The sequence below is a fragment of the Schistocerca piceifrons genome, chromosome 2, assembly GCF_021461385.2.
Source record: "Schistocerca piceifrons isolate TAMUIC-IGC-003096 chromosome 2, iqSchPice1.1, whole genome shotgun sequence".
NCBI lineage: Eukaryota > Metazoa > Arthropoda > Insecta > Orthoptera > Acrididae > Schistocerca > Schistocerca piceifrons.
Window position 1 is genome coordinate 561,289,428 of NC_060139.1, and position 15,380 is coordinate 561,304,807.

A 15,380-nucleotide genomic window follows, 5' to 3' on the forward strand; every position below is an offset into this window, starting at 1 on the left:
GTCGTTTTGAGCCACCTATAGCTGCTCTTTTTCTCTGGGGAGAATGTTGTAAGGGTCTATGGATTGCGTGCAGCTGCGCGGTATGTTAACACGTGCTCACCAGCCGACTTGTCTGGAATGCTGACAATTTGCTTGGTCAGTAGATGCGCACCCGGCCGCACTGCGACGGGGAGTACGCGACTGGCCGCCGTCTGCAGCGTGCAGTATTAACTAGCGTGGCCTTGGGCGCGAATATCTCTCTTTTCTTAGCTCACCATGGAGCCTTTCAATACAACCGTAATTAGCTGGTGTTAGGATGTCGAACACAGTGATGACGGGTGCGTGTAGCGTGTGTGTTTTATAATCCGCCTTTGTTAATAAAACTGTTTAAACTTACTTCTCGTGTTCGTGTATTGCCGTACCTCAAGGACCCACAAATCCTGACAAAATATTCGTGTAATCATCATCCAGGCAACAACACGAACTAACCACCTTATAACTACCATCAAATTATCAATTAAGGTGAATGGGCATGGGCAGAGGGTGTATACTGGCAACATGCAATATCCTGTTGCAGAGCACAACATTCATGACCTGGCACCTGTTTCACCACACGTGCCATCTGAATTCTTTCCCCAGCTACCAGTTTCTCAGAACTCAGCAGGTGGGAACAAGCACTACAATATGTCCTCGGTTCTTGCCACTCACCTGGCCTTAATTTATGTTAATTTCTTCTATCTCAGCTCTTCTTCACTGTAACTACTCTTTGCTTCACTCCGTTTTAGTTTTCTACATCTTTCATTGTCCTTCCTGTCTATTTTTCACTGCCCCCTCCTGCCTCAGTTACATACAATGCACTTAGCTTCTCAGTCTTATTAACTCATGCACAATATTTTAGTAGTAATCTCTGTCTTGCATATTACCTGTCTTCCACTTTTAAGCTCTCAGGTTTTCAAATCTCCTCTGATACAGTCCCCAACAATCAGTCATTCTTTCTCATCCTGTTTGGTAAGTCTCCCCTGACCCGCAGTTCTGGGTGACTTTCCCAAAATCTACCCCTCTTGCTAGACCTCACCAGTACTTTTTCTTCACCCTTCTTCCTTTCCTTTCAGCCCTTCTGCCTGAAAAAAGTGCCACTGGCTCCAAAAGATTGCCAATCACAACAATCTTTTGTGTGTGTGTTCTGCCACTGCTTGGTGAGTAGATTTTTTATCTATCCAATTAAATAAAAAGGGAATATGATTTATTGGTCATGGAAATAGCAAACACACAGAAAGGGTTGTCATAAACAACTTAAACAACCCTGTACAGGTTACCAGGGCTACCAACTGCTGTGTACTATGGCCTTAGATGTATTTTTAGCTGGCAGAACTCTAAGTTATGTATTAAATGTGTCATTAGTAGATAGCAATGAATACACCTTCTATAAAATATGGCCATTATCAGTTGGATTCAACAAAACAAATGCTTACTTATTGCTTCATAAAAGGAATATCTAATGACTGATGAAGCCAAGAGACAGTATGTGCCACTATCCAGTGACAAATTAATCTGTAAGAGTGACACAACTAAGCGTCAAATTTACAAACAAAATTTTGTACTCATATCAACTTAAGACCATGAAAAATGCGAAGGATGCATGATACACCTAGTGACAAAAATACGTAGGGATTGCAATCTAAATATATTGTATTGGACGAAAGTATTTGGAAACAGATATAGAACAATGAAGGGCTATTTGCAATTCCCAAAGATGAAGGGTTAACTGTATGTTGCAATCCAAACACGTGATTTGTACGAATGTAAGTAATGAGGACAAAACACCAGCATTAAACATAGCAGCAGACTGCTATGTAATTGAAATAAATGAAAGGATATTCTGAAGACACTAATAATATGACAAGAAAAATTTTATAGCCTCTAAGGATAGTCTACAAACAATAGCCAGTCAGAGGTTGTGGCATCATTTGAATAAGCAGCCCAGCCAGCCAATATACTGACATCGAGTAACAAATAGTGCTTGTATACACAGATGAAGGGAGGCTTGCACTGCTTATGTAACTCCAGCTGCACCAAGTACAGAGAAACATCAGAGATGATGATCTAGAAGCTTCCTAATATGGAATGGTCCAAGAAAATGACCCTTATAAACAATATACAGGGTGTCCCACTCATACCTCCCTGATTTCAAAGACAACAGGGGAAAAAAAACCACAGTAGATACGACAATGAAAAACGCACCACATTGTAGAGCATCTCAAAGAATTTATTTATTTATTTATTTATCATCAATACACCTCTACATGTGAACCATTTGTAGCATGAAGAATACTGAGTCTATATTCAATTTCTTGCTAAGTTCTTTGTAACATTTCCTCTGTTATTGTTGCAATCGCATTAGTGACACGATATCACAATGTAGGAATATCATCCACTGTGGTTGCATACACACGGTTCTTCATGAATCCCCACATGAAGAAATCAGGCAGCAAGTAATATCGAGTGAACGTGGTGACCAGGCAATAGGTCTTCCATGTCTGACCCAACAATTGGGAAATTTCCTATCCTGGAACTCGCTAACAGCCACTGACCAATGCAGCGGAGCCCCATCTTGTTGAAAAATGATGTTGGGTTGCAAGTCTTGTATCTGAGGGTACACAAACTGCTCCAACATGTCCAGATACACTGACCCATTCAGTGTTTGTTCCGCAAAGAAGAACAGTCCAACAGTCCTGTTGTGCATTAGCCCGCACCAGAAGTTTAGTTTAGGGCTATCATGAACATGTTCAATGACAACGTGCAAATTTTGTGAATCTCAAATCTGAACATCATGCCTATTAACTCTTCCTGATAGGTGAAAGGTTGCCTCATCTGAGAATAAACATCTTTCCAGGAAGCTGGCATCCATACCAATACGCTGCAGCATATCTGCAGCAAATTGTTGTCGGTGTTGTTTGTTGTTCGGGGTCAGATGTTGCAAAATTTGTTTGTAAGCACATATACGAAGACGCTAGTGAACTACACGATGCAATGTTGATCGAGGTACATCAAGTTGCCTAGATTCTTGACAAATTGACTTATGTGGGCTCCTGAGAAAAGTTTGTCTGATGTCCTCCACTGTCTCTTCTGAAACTGCATAACGTGCGCCGCCAGAATGTTTCAGAACACTTCCTGTTGCCAGAAACTTCCTATACCATTGATCCGGTGGATCACATTCATACACACAATGATAATTTCTTTGCACAGTAATCAGTGATTTTGTTTCTGCAAACCGCACTACTGCTTGTGCGTGCTGCTTTGGAGCTGCCGTTTTCACTTCATGAGACCATGCTGCACTCTGGCGACGATACTTGGCACTTCTGACATGGGAATATAAATTCTTTGAGATGCTCTACAATGTGGTGCATTTTTCATTGTTGTATTTGCTGTGGTTTTTCTCTCCTAGGTCCTTGAAATCAGGAAGGTTTGAGTGGGACACCCTGTAAAGCAAATACTGGTCCATCTGCAACCCATGGGAGAACAGGTTTGTAGTGGTAAGGAGACACTACTCCTGTGTTGCTCATCACCCAGTCTTGAACCTAGGTCAGTTTGTTAACACTGACATGCCACCGTTGCTAATGAAATAGATTCTGAAAAATAGTTAACAGACTTGTATCAGCACGAATTCAGAACTAAAGTAGTGAGTGGAGTAGAATCCCATTACCATGAATCTAGTAGGACTTTTATTTTCTATTTGCTTCCTTGATATTTACACCAAGTTTCATACTCTGAAATACTTTCAACTTGTAGCTGAGCCATCGTCAGAGCACTACCTGCAGCCCATACTATTTCCTCTCGTTGATTGTGTAGAATGAGGTAAGAACCCTTGTCTTCTGTAAGTTTTCCTTCTACCTCTCTCTTGGGAGACACCACCATGCACTCACCAGAATAACAGGTAACAGTGGTCTTACTAGTGTTGCTCATAAGAAGCAAAGATCAGTGTTTGCCCAACACGTTTTTAATTTCTCAGGAAGTTTTATAACAGTGTACAGGTCACTGCAGAGTGAAGATTCATTATGAAAACATTCATGGGTTGCGGCTAAGCCACTAAGCCATTCTCCAACATACCCTTTCCCCTGTGGGTGCTGGTCCGTCATCACTAGGAGTAATTCAGAAAGTGACTGCTAGACTGAAGTGTTAAGTCACAGTGTGAGGTAGGTCTGAACAGCTCAGTTTGTAATAGCACTGCCCACAAAGACCTATTCCCCAGGTTTCAGTCTGAACCCAGCACCCAGTTTTAATCTACCAAGAAAATTGACTGCAGCACACACTCAAGTGCGCAAGATTAAGTTCAGTAACACAAAAAGGACAGCCTCTATAGAGTTTGTAAACAAGGGGAGCCATACTCCCAGATTGCAGCTTTGAGTTTGGCAGTAAGGATTATTTGAATAGTTCAAGTGGCAAGAACATTTTATCTTGTAGCCAAATGGCCAGGACCAAATCCAGTTATTATTTGTCACAAAACTTCAAATTGGATAGCAACATTGTCTAGACAGTGGACTTTAATTCACAAAATTCTGTTTGAAGGACAGTATAATCCTTCACTTTACAGTTAACAGTGGCAACAATGTATCTGACTTTCTACTTTTCTCACAGTGCAGTTGGTTTGCCTTCACTCTGACTCAAATGTCATGTGCCAGAGTCATAATTGAATATGCATAATGATTTTAATAAGTCTGTGTTATGTGTTGAATTGCACCACTTTAGTCACAGGTGAATTAACTACAGTACATAGACTGCTTTCAAAAAGCAATCACCATCTGATCCCAAACTAATGACCAGTTCCCCATAAAATTTTTCATATGGCAATACTTCATTAGATGCCAACACTTTTGCAATGCAGTTCAAGAATTGGTTCATTATATGGAGGAAAAGAGCAATATACTGCATTCTCTCATCAATTTCCGAAACAAACTGCAGTGATGAAAACCTTTCTTTATCTTTTCTCCTAGAGTGTGCCACTGTGTAACCTCAATTTAACCATTTCAATAAAGGAGATGAATGCTGTTAACGATTTCACCAATAGTTTTTTAAAAAAATGGGAGACAGAAAATGCTGGGAGGAGACTTCTACATCAATGGAGGTGATAAAAGGATGGCTAGGATCAAACGTTTCACTGACAACAGGATCACTAGAGATGGGACACAAGCATCGATAGGGAAGAAAATCAGTCATGTCTTTTTCAATGAGACCATCCTGTCATTTACCTTAAATGATCTAGGAAACCATAAAAAATTCTAATACAGATGAAGGGATGGGGATTTGACAAGCGCTCTTTCTAATGAGAGTCTAGTGTCTTAACCACTTTGCTACCTCACCTGGTTTGTAGTTGGAGAACAAGCTTACGTTAGAAAAGGATGTGAAAAGGCATTATCCTGTCATTTCAAGAACTGATTTACAGAATTTGTGCAAAACATAAATCATGATATCTTAACACAGAACCATCTTCTTACCAAATAGTGTCTTAATCACTGTCCATTTAAAGCATTCTAATTTGAGGATTAAGAGTGCACACATCAGCTATTTTTTAAAAAATAAAAAAAGTTTAGAATACGCTATTATGCATCTGACACTTTCACTGCTAGAAGATGCAGATCTCAATCCCAAGTTGGGCATAACTGAAATACCGGGTGATCAAAAAGTCAGTATAAATTTGAAAACTTAATAAACCACGAAATAATGTAGATAGAGAGGTAAAAATTGACGCACTTGCTTGGAATGACATGGGGTTTTATTAGAAAAAAAAAAAAAAAAGTATTGCTAGATGCGTGAAAGATCTCTTGCGCGTGTTGTTTGGTGGTGATCATGTGCTCAGCTGCCACTTTCGTCATACTTGGCCTCCCAGGACCCCAGACCTCAGTCCGTGCGATTATTGGCTTTGGGGTTACCTGAAGTCGCAAGTGTATTGTGATCGACCGACATCTCTAGGGATGCTGAAAGACAACATCTGACGCCAATGCCTCACCATAACTCCGGACATGCTTTACAGTGCTGTTCACAACATTATTCCTCGACTACAGCTATTGTTGAGGAATGATGGTGGACATATTGAATATTTCCTGTAAAGAACATCATCTTTGCTTTGTCTTACTTTATTATGCTAATTATTGCTATTCTGATCAGATGAAGCGCCATCTGCCGGACATTTTTTGAACGCTTGTATTTTTTTGGTTCTAATAAAATCCCATGTCATTCCAAGCATTTGTGTCAATTTTTACCTCTCTATCTACATTATTCCGTGATTTATTCAGTTTTGACTTTTTGATCACCCGGTATTTTAGCAATGATTCCATTCCACTGCAAACTTCAGTATGAAGGTTGGTTTGATACACTCTCCACACCAATATATCCTGTGCAAGCCTCTTCACATACGCATAGCTACTGCAATCTACACACATCTGATTCTGCGGCTATAGTCGACTCAGTCTCCTCCTACATTTTTACCCCCCACCCCCCCTCACACACACACACACACACACACACACACACACACACACACACACACACACACTTTCCCTCACAACCAAATTGACAATTGTTTGATGTCTAGTGTGTCCTATCAGCCAAAGGAAGAAAGATTAGGGTGTAACACTTCAAAGACATTCACGTCATTGCAGATGAAGCACAAGCTGAGATGGGGTCAAGGATGGGGAAGGCAACTGGCTGCACCTTTTCAAAGAAACCATCCCAGCATTTGTGTGGAACAACTTAGGGAAATCATGGAAAATGTAAATCTGGATGGCTGAATGATGCCATTATGGCTTTATCACATTAGGACATGGTGTAGAACAGATCTGGCAATGGTCATTACTGACTGAAAACAGTCATTGTCGAAGGATTTTATATTGTAATCAAAGACTGGAGTAAAAAACATTTGAATCCTGTTATTCTTATCACCGCACTTACCCAATTAAGGGAAAAAAAAACATTTCATACTCCAGCCCACAGAAAGACAAATCAGTCTTTCCTGATGACATCATCCTCTTGAGGAGTCCCCTCCCAGAGACCTGAATGGAAGACTATTTAATCTCCAGAATACTTTACCCAAGAGAATGCCATCATCATTAACCCACACTTCTGAGGTACTTGTCCTCAGGAAATACAACAGCTGCAATTTCTCCCTGCTCTCAGCTGTTTGTGGTTCCAGCACAGCAAGGTCAAGTTGGCCAAGGTTACAAGCCCATATCAATCACCCACACTGTTTTCCCTGCAGCTAATGAAAAGGCTGCTGCCCCTCCCAGGAACCACATGACAGTCTGGCCTCTCCACAGATATCCCTCTGATGTTGTTGCACCTATAGCATGGCTATCTATTTCACGAGACGTGCCAGCCACACCACAATAAGATCCATGTTTCCACATTTCATTTTCAGCTGTATGCAGAGACTACCGTTATAACATGTAACAGCCGATTTCCTGTCTCTGCATTTGCCAACCCTTGCCCTAGGAACTAAAGGTCAATAATTTCTGCAAACTCCAAGCTGGCAGTACAAAAAAATGATTCGCTTTCTTCTAGGACAGTTACTAGAGAACAGTTGCATTGCATTCATACAAAATGAAAAAAAACACTTGATCCATACAACTGTGTGAATCTGTCACAACCAAACGTTGTCTTCAGCTAATATTTTGGCTGTAAACCTTTCACTTATCTTCAAAATAAGACTCAAAGACTGTCAGTACACCTTGTATAATTTAAGGTGAACCAATTGTGCAAGAGTGTAAGAAAGATTATAGAGAAAGAAACAGGAAATGGGTGTAGAGAATGTACTGTTATGACACCCTCCATATGGTAGCTGTGTCACAAATTATGGTTAACTGGGGAACAGTATCATTGTCCGTGAGAGCTAACTACTGTCAGTGCTGGATTCCACATTTTATCAAGACTCAAACCATAATCACTATTAATTAAATCAGTCACCAAACTTATTTCAGTGGCTTCCCTGAAAACAATTCTCAGAAGGATCATGTATGCAAAAACATGGATGTTCTCATAGGGCACAGAGCGGATTCCCTCAATGCAGTGTATGTGCATGGCATATTCTTGAACTGTATGCAAAGTATATCTGTACATGAAAATCTACACTCACAGGGGAATGTTACAAATGCTTGCGTAACCAGGAGTACATGAGGATTCACATAAAAGCATAGTTTAGACTCACTAGAAGGCATACATGCAGTGTCATACTTTTCTCATCGCCAACAGATCTCAATAACGTAGTACATATTAAAATGGATCATTGACAGTGTTACACTACATCACATTTCTTTTTGTTGCTTAATTTACAGACAGTTTACATGTGCTAGGAAGATGATTGATAAATATAGGAGTGGCATTTTAATGATGAGAAATAAATTAGAAATTATAGATACGTTGGAAAAGAGCAAATCTGCAGTAAAACTTTCTCAGAATTTTCGGATAAAGATACAAACAATGAGAGACTGAGAAGGATTACAAAAGATTGTTAAATTTTACAACCAAAGCTCACAGTCAAGCTGAACTGTCACCAAGCAAGAACCCAAAAACTTCATCTGGCGCGAAACGATATGAAACACTGCACTTGTGGTTCTAGCCAAAGGATTTCCACAATCAGATCCAATGTTAATAGAAAAAGCTAGAGAATATCATTAAACTCTGATGATTAAAGAAAATTTTAATGCTTCAGCAGAACGGCTGATTCAATTTAAACACCACTATGGGATTCGAGAAATTGCTCTTCAGGGCAAAATACACAGTATTAATAAAGAAGCAGCTGGTACTTCTTGAGATGAAATCTTTGGTTGCATCAAACAGAACATTTTTCTTCAAAACAGATTTAAAATGCTGACAAAATTTGATAGTACCAGAAGGGCATGCCCACACGAACTTCAGACTCTTGGGCTAAAGTGTGGGCTACTGGACGGAAGCCTAGTAAAGATTAAAGAAAGACTAACTATTCTTTTCTGCACAAATTCAAGAATTCCAGTTCGTAACACAAATTAAAGCCATAAGTTACTGGGAAATTGAAAAAACTGTACACATTCATAGGAACAACAAATTTAAAACTTTATAAAAAGCATGAGAAACAAATGTGTGTATTTAATGACAAACTACAGTTTCAAATATTGAAAATTATACCTGAAATTCAACTGAACTGTAATAGGTACACTACATGATCAAAAGTATCCGGACACTTGGCTGAAAATGAAAAGTTCATGGCGCCCTCCTCCATCGGTAATGCTGGAATTCAGTATGGTGTTGGCCCTCCCTTAGCCTTGATGACAGCTTCCACTCTCATAGACGTACGTTAAATCAGGTGTGGGAATGTTTTTTGCGCAATGGCAATCTATTCTTCATGGAGTGCTGCACTGAGAAGAGGTATCAATGTCAGTCGGTGAGGCCCAGCACGAAATTGGTGTTTCTAAACATTCCAAAGGTGTTCAATAAGATTCAGATCAGGACTCTGTGCAGGCCAGTCCATTACAGGGACATTATTGTCATGTAACCACTCTGCCACAGGCCATGCATTATGAACAGGTGCTCGATCATGTTGAAAGATGCAATCGCCATCCCTGAATTGCTCTTCAACAGTGGGAAGCAAGAAGGTGCTTAAAACAGCAATGTAGGCTTATGCTGCGATAGTGCCAGACAAACAACAAGGGTTGCAAGCCCCCTTCATGAAAAACACAACCACACCATAACACCACCACCTCCGAATTTTACTGTTGGCACTAAGCATGCTGTTAGATGATGTTCACCGGGCATTCGCCATACCCACACCCTGCCATTGGATCGCCACATTGTGTACCATGATTCGTCACTCCACACAACATTTTTCCACTGTTCAATCGTCCAATGTTTACGCTCCTTACACCAAGCGAGGTGTAGTTTGGCATTTACCAGCGTGATGTGTGGCTTATGAACAGCCACTCGACCATAAAATCCAAGTTTTCTCACCTTCCACCGAACTGTCATAGTATTTGGAGTGGATCCTGATGCAGTTTGGAATTCCTGTGTGATGGTTTGGACAGATGTCTGCCTATTACACATTACGACCCTCTTCAACTGTCGGCGGTCTCTCTCTGTCAACAGACGAGGTCGGCCTGTACACTTTTGTGCTGCACAAGTCCCTTCATGTTTCCACTTCACTATCACATCGGAAACAGTGGACCCAGGAATGTTTAGGAGCGTGGAAATCTCACATACAGACGTATGACACAAGTGACACCCAATCACCTGACGACGTTCGAAGTCCATGAGTTCCACAGAATGCCCCATTCTGCTCTTTCATGATGTCTAATGACTACTGAGATCGCTGGTATGGAGTACCTGGCAGTAGGTGGCATCACAATGCACCTAATATGAAAAACCTATGTTTTTTGGGGTGTCCAAATACTTTTGATCACATAGTATATAGATGTACTACCCTAAATGGACATACAAAAAATTTGTGTGTCATTTTAGGTAGTACATCTATACCTATTATAGTGTCCTCGAATTTCAGGAATAACCATCAGAAAGAAGCCTGGTACTATTTTCAAAATATGGTTACATTCTGTTGGTTCCTGCGGATATATATCTGGAGCACAAATGGCTACCTGAAAGAGCTGTTCTTTTACTGGACATCAACACCTTGTCATGTTGAACAAAATGTTATTGTTCTGGGTGAGTGGATAATTTCTATGAGATATCTTCTACTTTGCAGTAAATCACTCATATAACCATAGACAAAGGAGTGTTTGTGGTTCTGAAACAACGCTACTGGTAGAACCTCATGAAATCTGTGCAAGAAGGTTCAGACATACTCAGTTACTTGAAATCCCTGAATGAGATTGATGCAGTCCATGGTATTTATAAGGCTTGGGACAACATGCACATAACAAAAATAGCTTGCTTGTGAAAGAAAATTGCAATACATTCTGCTGAAACTGTTTTTGAAGGTTATGAAGCAATACATATTTCATGGACAAAGCATCTTCAATAGAGAATGAGAAGAAAGAGGAGGTGGTCCAAAAAACCATTACCAGCGAGACAATGAAATGTATTCATCCCTTTTAGAATATTCAGGGCAAAATTTGTTTTGTCTACACCAATTTTTAACTCTCCAGAAAACGAGAACAATCACCAGGAAAAAAGTGAATAAAATACATAGATAGAAAAATCAGACCACGATTTCTTGAAATTAAGTGGAAAACAAGAGGTATGAAAACCTGTGTTTTTGGCTCTTGCCTGATAGCAGTCCAAGTTCGGCGACAGCTCTGGTTATATAATGTAACAGCTTTTCTTTATTTCTTCTCTTCTTGAAGTCTCTCACCGTTTGTAATTCATCTGTCAGCTTGCAGTGAGCAATGTGTACATAATGCAGTATGTGTTTTCCAATGTCACATGTAGCATGCTTCGTAAACACAGTAAATAGTACATTTCAGTAGAAACTTGTGTATTTTGTATTACCTGTATCCATGATTTTAAGTTATGCATGCAGTCTTAAGATTGTATTAACACAAATGATGAGGAGATAACTGTATATATGAAACAGGTTATTCACTTCAAAGAAGGAACTTCATCCACTATTAAAAAAATTGAATATCAGCTAATTAATAGCTTTTAGTTTTATTAACAAGCCTCCTACGAAAGATTAAAATTTAATTGTTCATTAGCAGTTAAAAGTTGATCCCTTTACAAAATTTCAACAACTACGTGAGCCAACTTGTGATGACACAGTGCATCTGTTCAGTTATTCTTAAGGTAATATTCACCATGTATGGCTGTCTAAGGATTGCAATGAGAGTTACAGGAAAGTAAAGAATATCAGTGATTTATTTATTATCATGTCAGAAGCATGAAGTATACAATCAACACAAGGAAATTGATCATTGACATCAGTTTATATATTGTTTGACCAGAAATTGGCCACCTTGAGTGCATTTAGTGTTGCCCTCATCTGGCCTCTCATGATGCATGTGAACATTGTGGTATATGGTTGTTAGCCTGCACAGCACAACAGTTGGTAACAACTGGATGCACAGAATGGCCTCACTTTTGCGGGTTGGTCTTGCATTTTGGGGTACCAGAGTGTAGACTGCAGAGGGCCTTCCATGTTGTCCACTTTGCTGAATGACTTGGAGCGACCGACCTCTTCCTTCGGAGCCACACCAGGGTGTACACGTGGACAAGGAATAAAAAAACAGTCCTCGGTTTTTCCCAGATAAAAAATACATTTTCTCCTAGGTGAAAATACGCTTTTTCCGTGTTAAGTGACAGTATACTTGCCCTCTCGATTGTAAAACCTATCTATCCTTTGAATAGTTACGGTTTCATACACCGGCGGAGAGCCTCCCACTACTTTAGGAAACGAAACTCAGAAAAAAAACGCGTTTTTGGAAACATCTTCAATTTGCATCAACATGTACGCTGCATATTTTTGTACTGCGAAAGTATATAGTCAAATTCTACCAAACATAGAACGTTAGTTTCCAAAGTACTGAAATCGAGATCGCAATGCGCTTTTGTAAGCCAATCACAGCTCAAGTCACATGATCTCACCAGCCGAAGATACCAAATATTCATCGCATTTACATGGGGCTCGCAAAACCGGATTTCATAAACCGATCTCCTAATAGCGTTCCTGGGGGGGTCACGTAAACACTTTAAAATAGATTCTAGAAATCCGCTTCTGGATGCCGGTTTTCCAGTTCTGCAATCTATTTTCGCTAACATGTAAATGCAGCCGGTATTGAAACGTGCTTGGGCTGTCAGATTATGTGTTGTTTTTAAAAATTTCGGCTAATATTGACGGAGTGGCTTATTGTACAGTGAAAGATAATTAGAAATATTAGACTGAAGCTGATTACACCTCATCAACTGAAGAGAAACATCGATTGTGCTGACTAAATCATAAACTATATCTGCTGTTTTCCAGGCGCCGTAGTTATCTGAGCTAGCAAATCCGTTTCAGACCTTAACGTGTAAACACGACAGTGAAAAACAGTATTCGAAATTCGGTTTTCGTCTTTCAGAAATTTAGTGATTCAGAGCATAGGACACGTGATGTCAGCCTACAGCAACATTGTTAAGTAGCGAGAAAAGTTATGGTTTCAAATGATTCAAATGGCTCTGAGAGCTATGGGACTTAACATCTGAAGTCATCAGTCCCCTAGAACTTAGAACTACTTAAACCTAACTAACCTAAGGACATCACACACATCCATGCCCGAGGCAGGATTCGAACCTGCAACCGTAGCAGTCGCGCAGTTCCGGACTGAAGCACCTAGAACCGCTCGGCCACCAAGGCCGGTGTTAATGGTTTAAATTAATGTACATAGTGTAGCTATAAGAAACGCTAAGCTTTCACATATTGTCTTTCTTGCGTGCTTTACACTTCGATACATCATACAAATGTGCCAGTAAATTTTAAGTAATGGCATAAATGTCTGGCCTTCTGGACTCAAATTTCTTCTAAGTGTCTGGTCTTCAAAGTGTTAAGCTTTAACTGAAAATCAAGATTTAAGAAATCCAAAGCACGTTCGTACATGTAACATAACTAATGTTGCGTAAAATGAAATGTCTTTGAAAGTAATGCATTTCAAACCACCAATTGCAATATTTTCCCGCGACCTGTTAGAATTCGTTTCAGCAGTTCTCAGAGAGCGCCAGCTATGACGATGTAGGAAGCCTGTCTTTCGTACAGATATGGCATTAAGAGATCTTACATTACGTCACAAATGAAACAGGACATCAGAGGATACTCCAAGAGCATCGGAATTTTATAAACCATACTAAAATGCATAATTTGACTTAAAGAGCGCATTAATGTATCTAAATTCACAATGAGGTAGGCCTCAAGCTGATATTGAACTTTTCAATGTGGTTTTCGGAATGCAAATTTTCTTTAAGTACCAGCACTGTATTATCTCATGTTTAGTTCTTTATTATGGCACAATGGCGTATGTCGCAGAAGATAACAGTGAGCACTTGAAATTCCGCAAACGGTTGACGCCAGTAGTGTTCCTAATAAACTTGACTGCCTCTGCAGAAAAGATTAAAAAGATTAATTAAAGCCTATTTTTTAGCAAATCGACAAAAATAGTTTCATTGTTCTACAAGGCAATTAATACCAGACAACCAAAAACCTGGAAATAAAACCAGAAAACTGAAACTAACTAATTCTGCCTTCAACAAAGTCTTCCTCAAACTGACATAGCTCCCAACTGTCTTCATCCTAAATGTAGCATTCACAGAACACATTAGCCCCTTCTCATCTGTTTACTTTGCAATGCCTGTGAATTTTCCCACATGAGGACTGTCACTTGATCTCCCAGTTACAGTGACCTTGGGAACTATTAGCAACCAAAGCATCTGGTAGGAAATATGTGTGTGTGTGTGTGTGTGTGTGTGTGTGTGTGTGTGTGTGTGTGTGTGTGCACGCACACATGTGTGTGTGAGTGCAAGCACAATTTGCTCTATCAATGCTTGCAAAAGGTTATCTTTATAATAATATTTTTTTAAAAAAAAAGGTTTTAATGTAAGTGCACAACAATCTCATTCCCAACCTCATTCAGCTGCGCACCACGTCACACCACGTATGGTGTAACCTAACCAGCATCAGCAAAATGTGGGTCTTGTCAGCAGTCATCAGCATCCTCATTTGTCTCACATTAACTAGCCTTTCCTCTCTGTCAAAATAAAGATGTTGACAAAGTGAACATTAATAGTCCATTTATGACTATAAATCGTGTTTCAGTTACAGCAGACATCATGCAGTCCCTACAAAGACGCCAACCAGTCTCTCACAAAATCACTTTCCTTTTGCAGTTTCTCTAGCTCTTCTATCATATACTCTTGGCTTGAATATGCTGATGTTTTTGTGCTCACTACCAAAAATCCCCAGATGTAAACCTACACCTCATTCATTATTGTTACCTAGCAGAAATCTTCCTTTTCTCAATATTCTAGTTGCTTTACGTCTCAGAACAGTATCAAAAGTCTACTACATTGTACCTGCTTCTGTAACTGCAAGAGATTCCTCACCAATGGGCTGTTTCAGTAAGCTGAAGCTATTATTCAAAATAAAACTACCAGAATCTGTTCTTTTCTTTGTGGATTTTCTGTCAACTAATGCCAACCATGAAGTAGAATCACAAATAACTCATACATAAAAAAGATGCCACGGAAAAGAAAAATGTTACTCAACACTGTGACAGTCTGATCTCTCATACTGAGCATATTTACGACATTAAGATAGCTTATGTTTATAAATGATAACAGATATCACATAAAGAGCAGACTTCATATTTCCTTGTGCTACAAGAAAAAAGAAAGGCACACATTTTGTGTGATATAGCTAACAATGGCAGAACAAGTGCAAGTTAAACAACATGAAATAATTC

The 15,380-nt window shown here is 39.6% G+C and overlaps 1 protein-coding gene across 1 annotated transcript in view; it reads right to left on the reverse strand.

Moving 5' to 3' along the window:
- Nucleotides 1-15,380, reverse strand: part of LOC124777711 (U3 small nucleolar ribonucleoprotein protein IMP3) — an 85,782-nt gene that overhangs the window by 30,937 nt on the left and 39,465 nt on the right. The gene's annotated exons all lie outside the window — the stretch shown is intronic.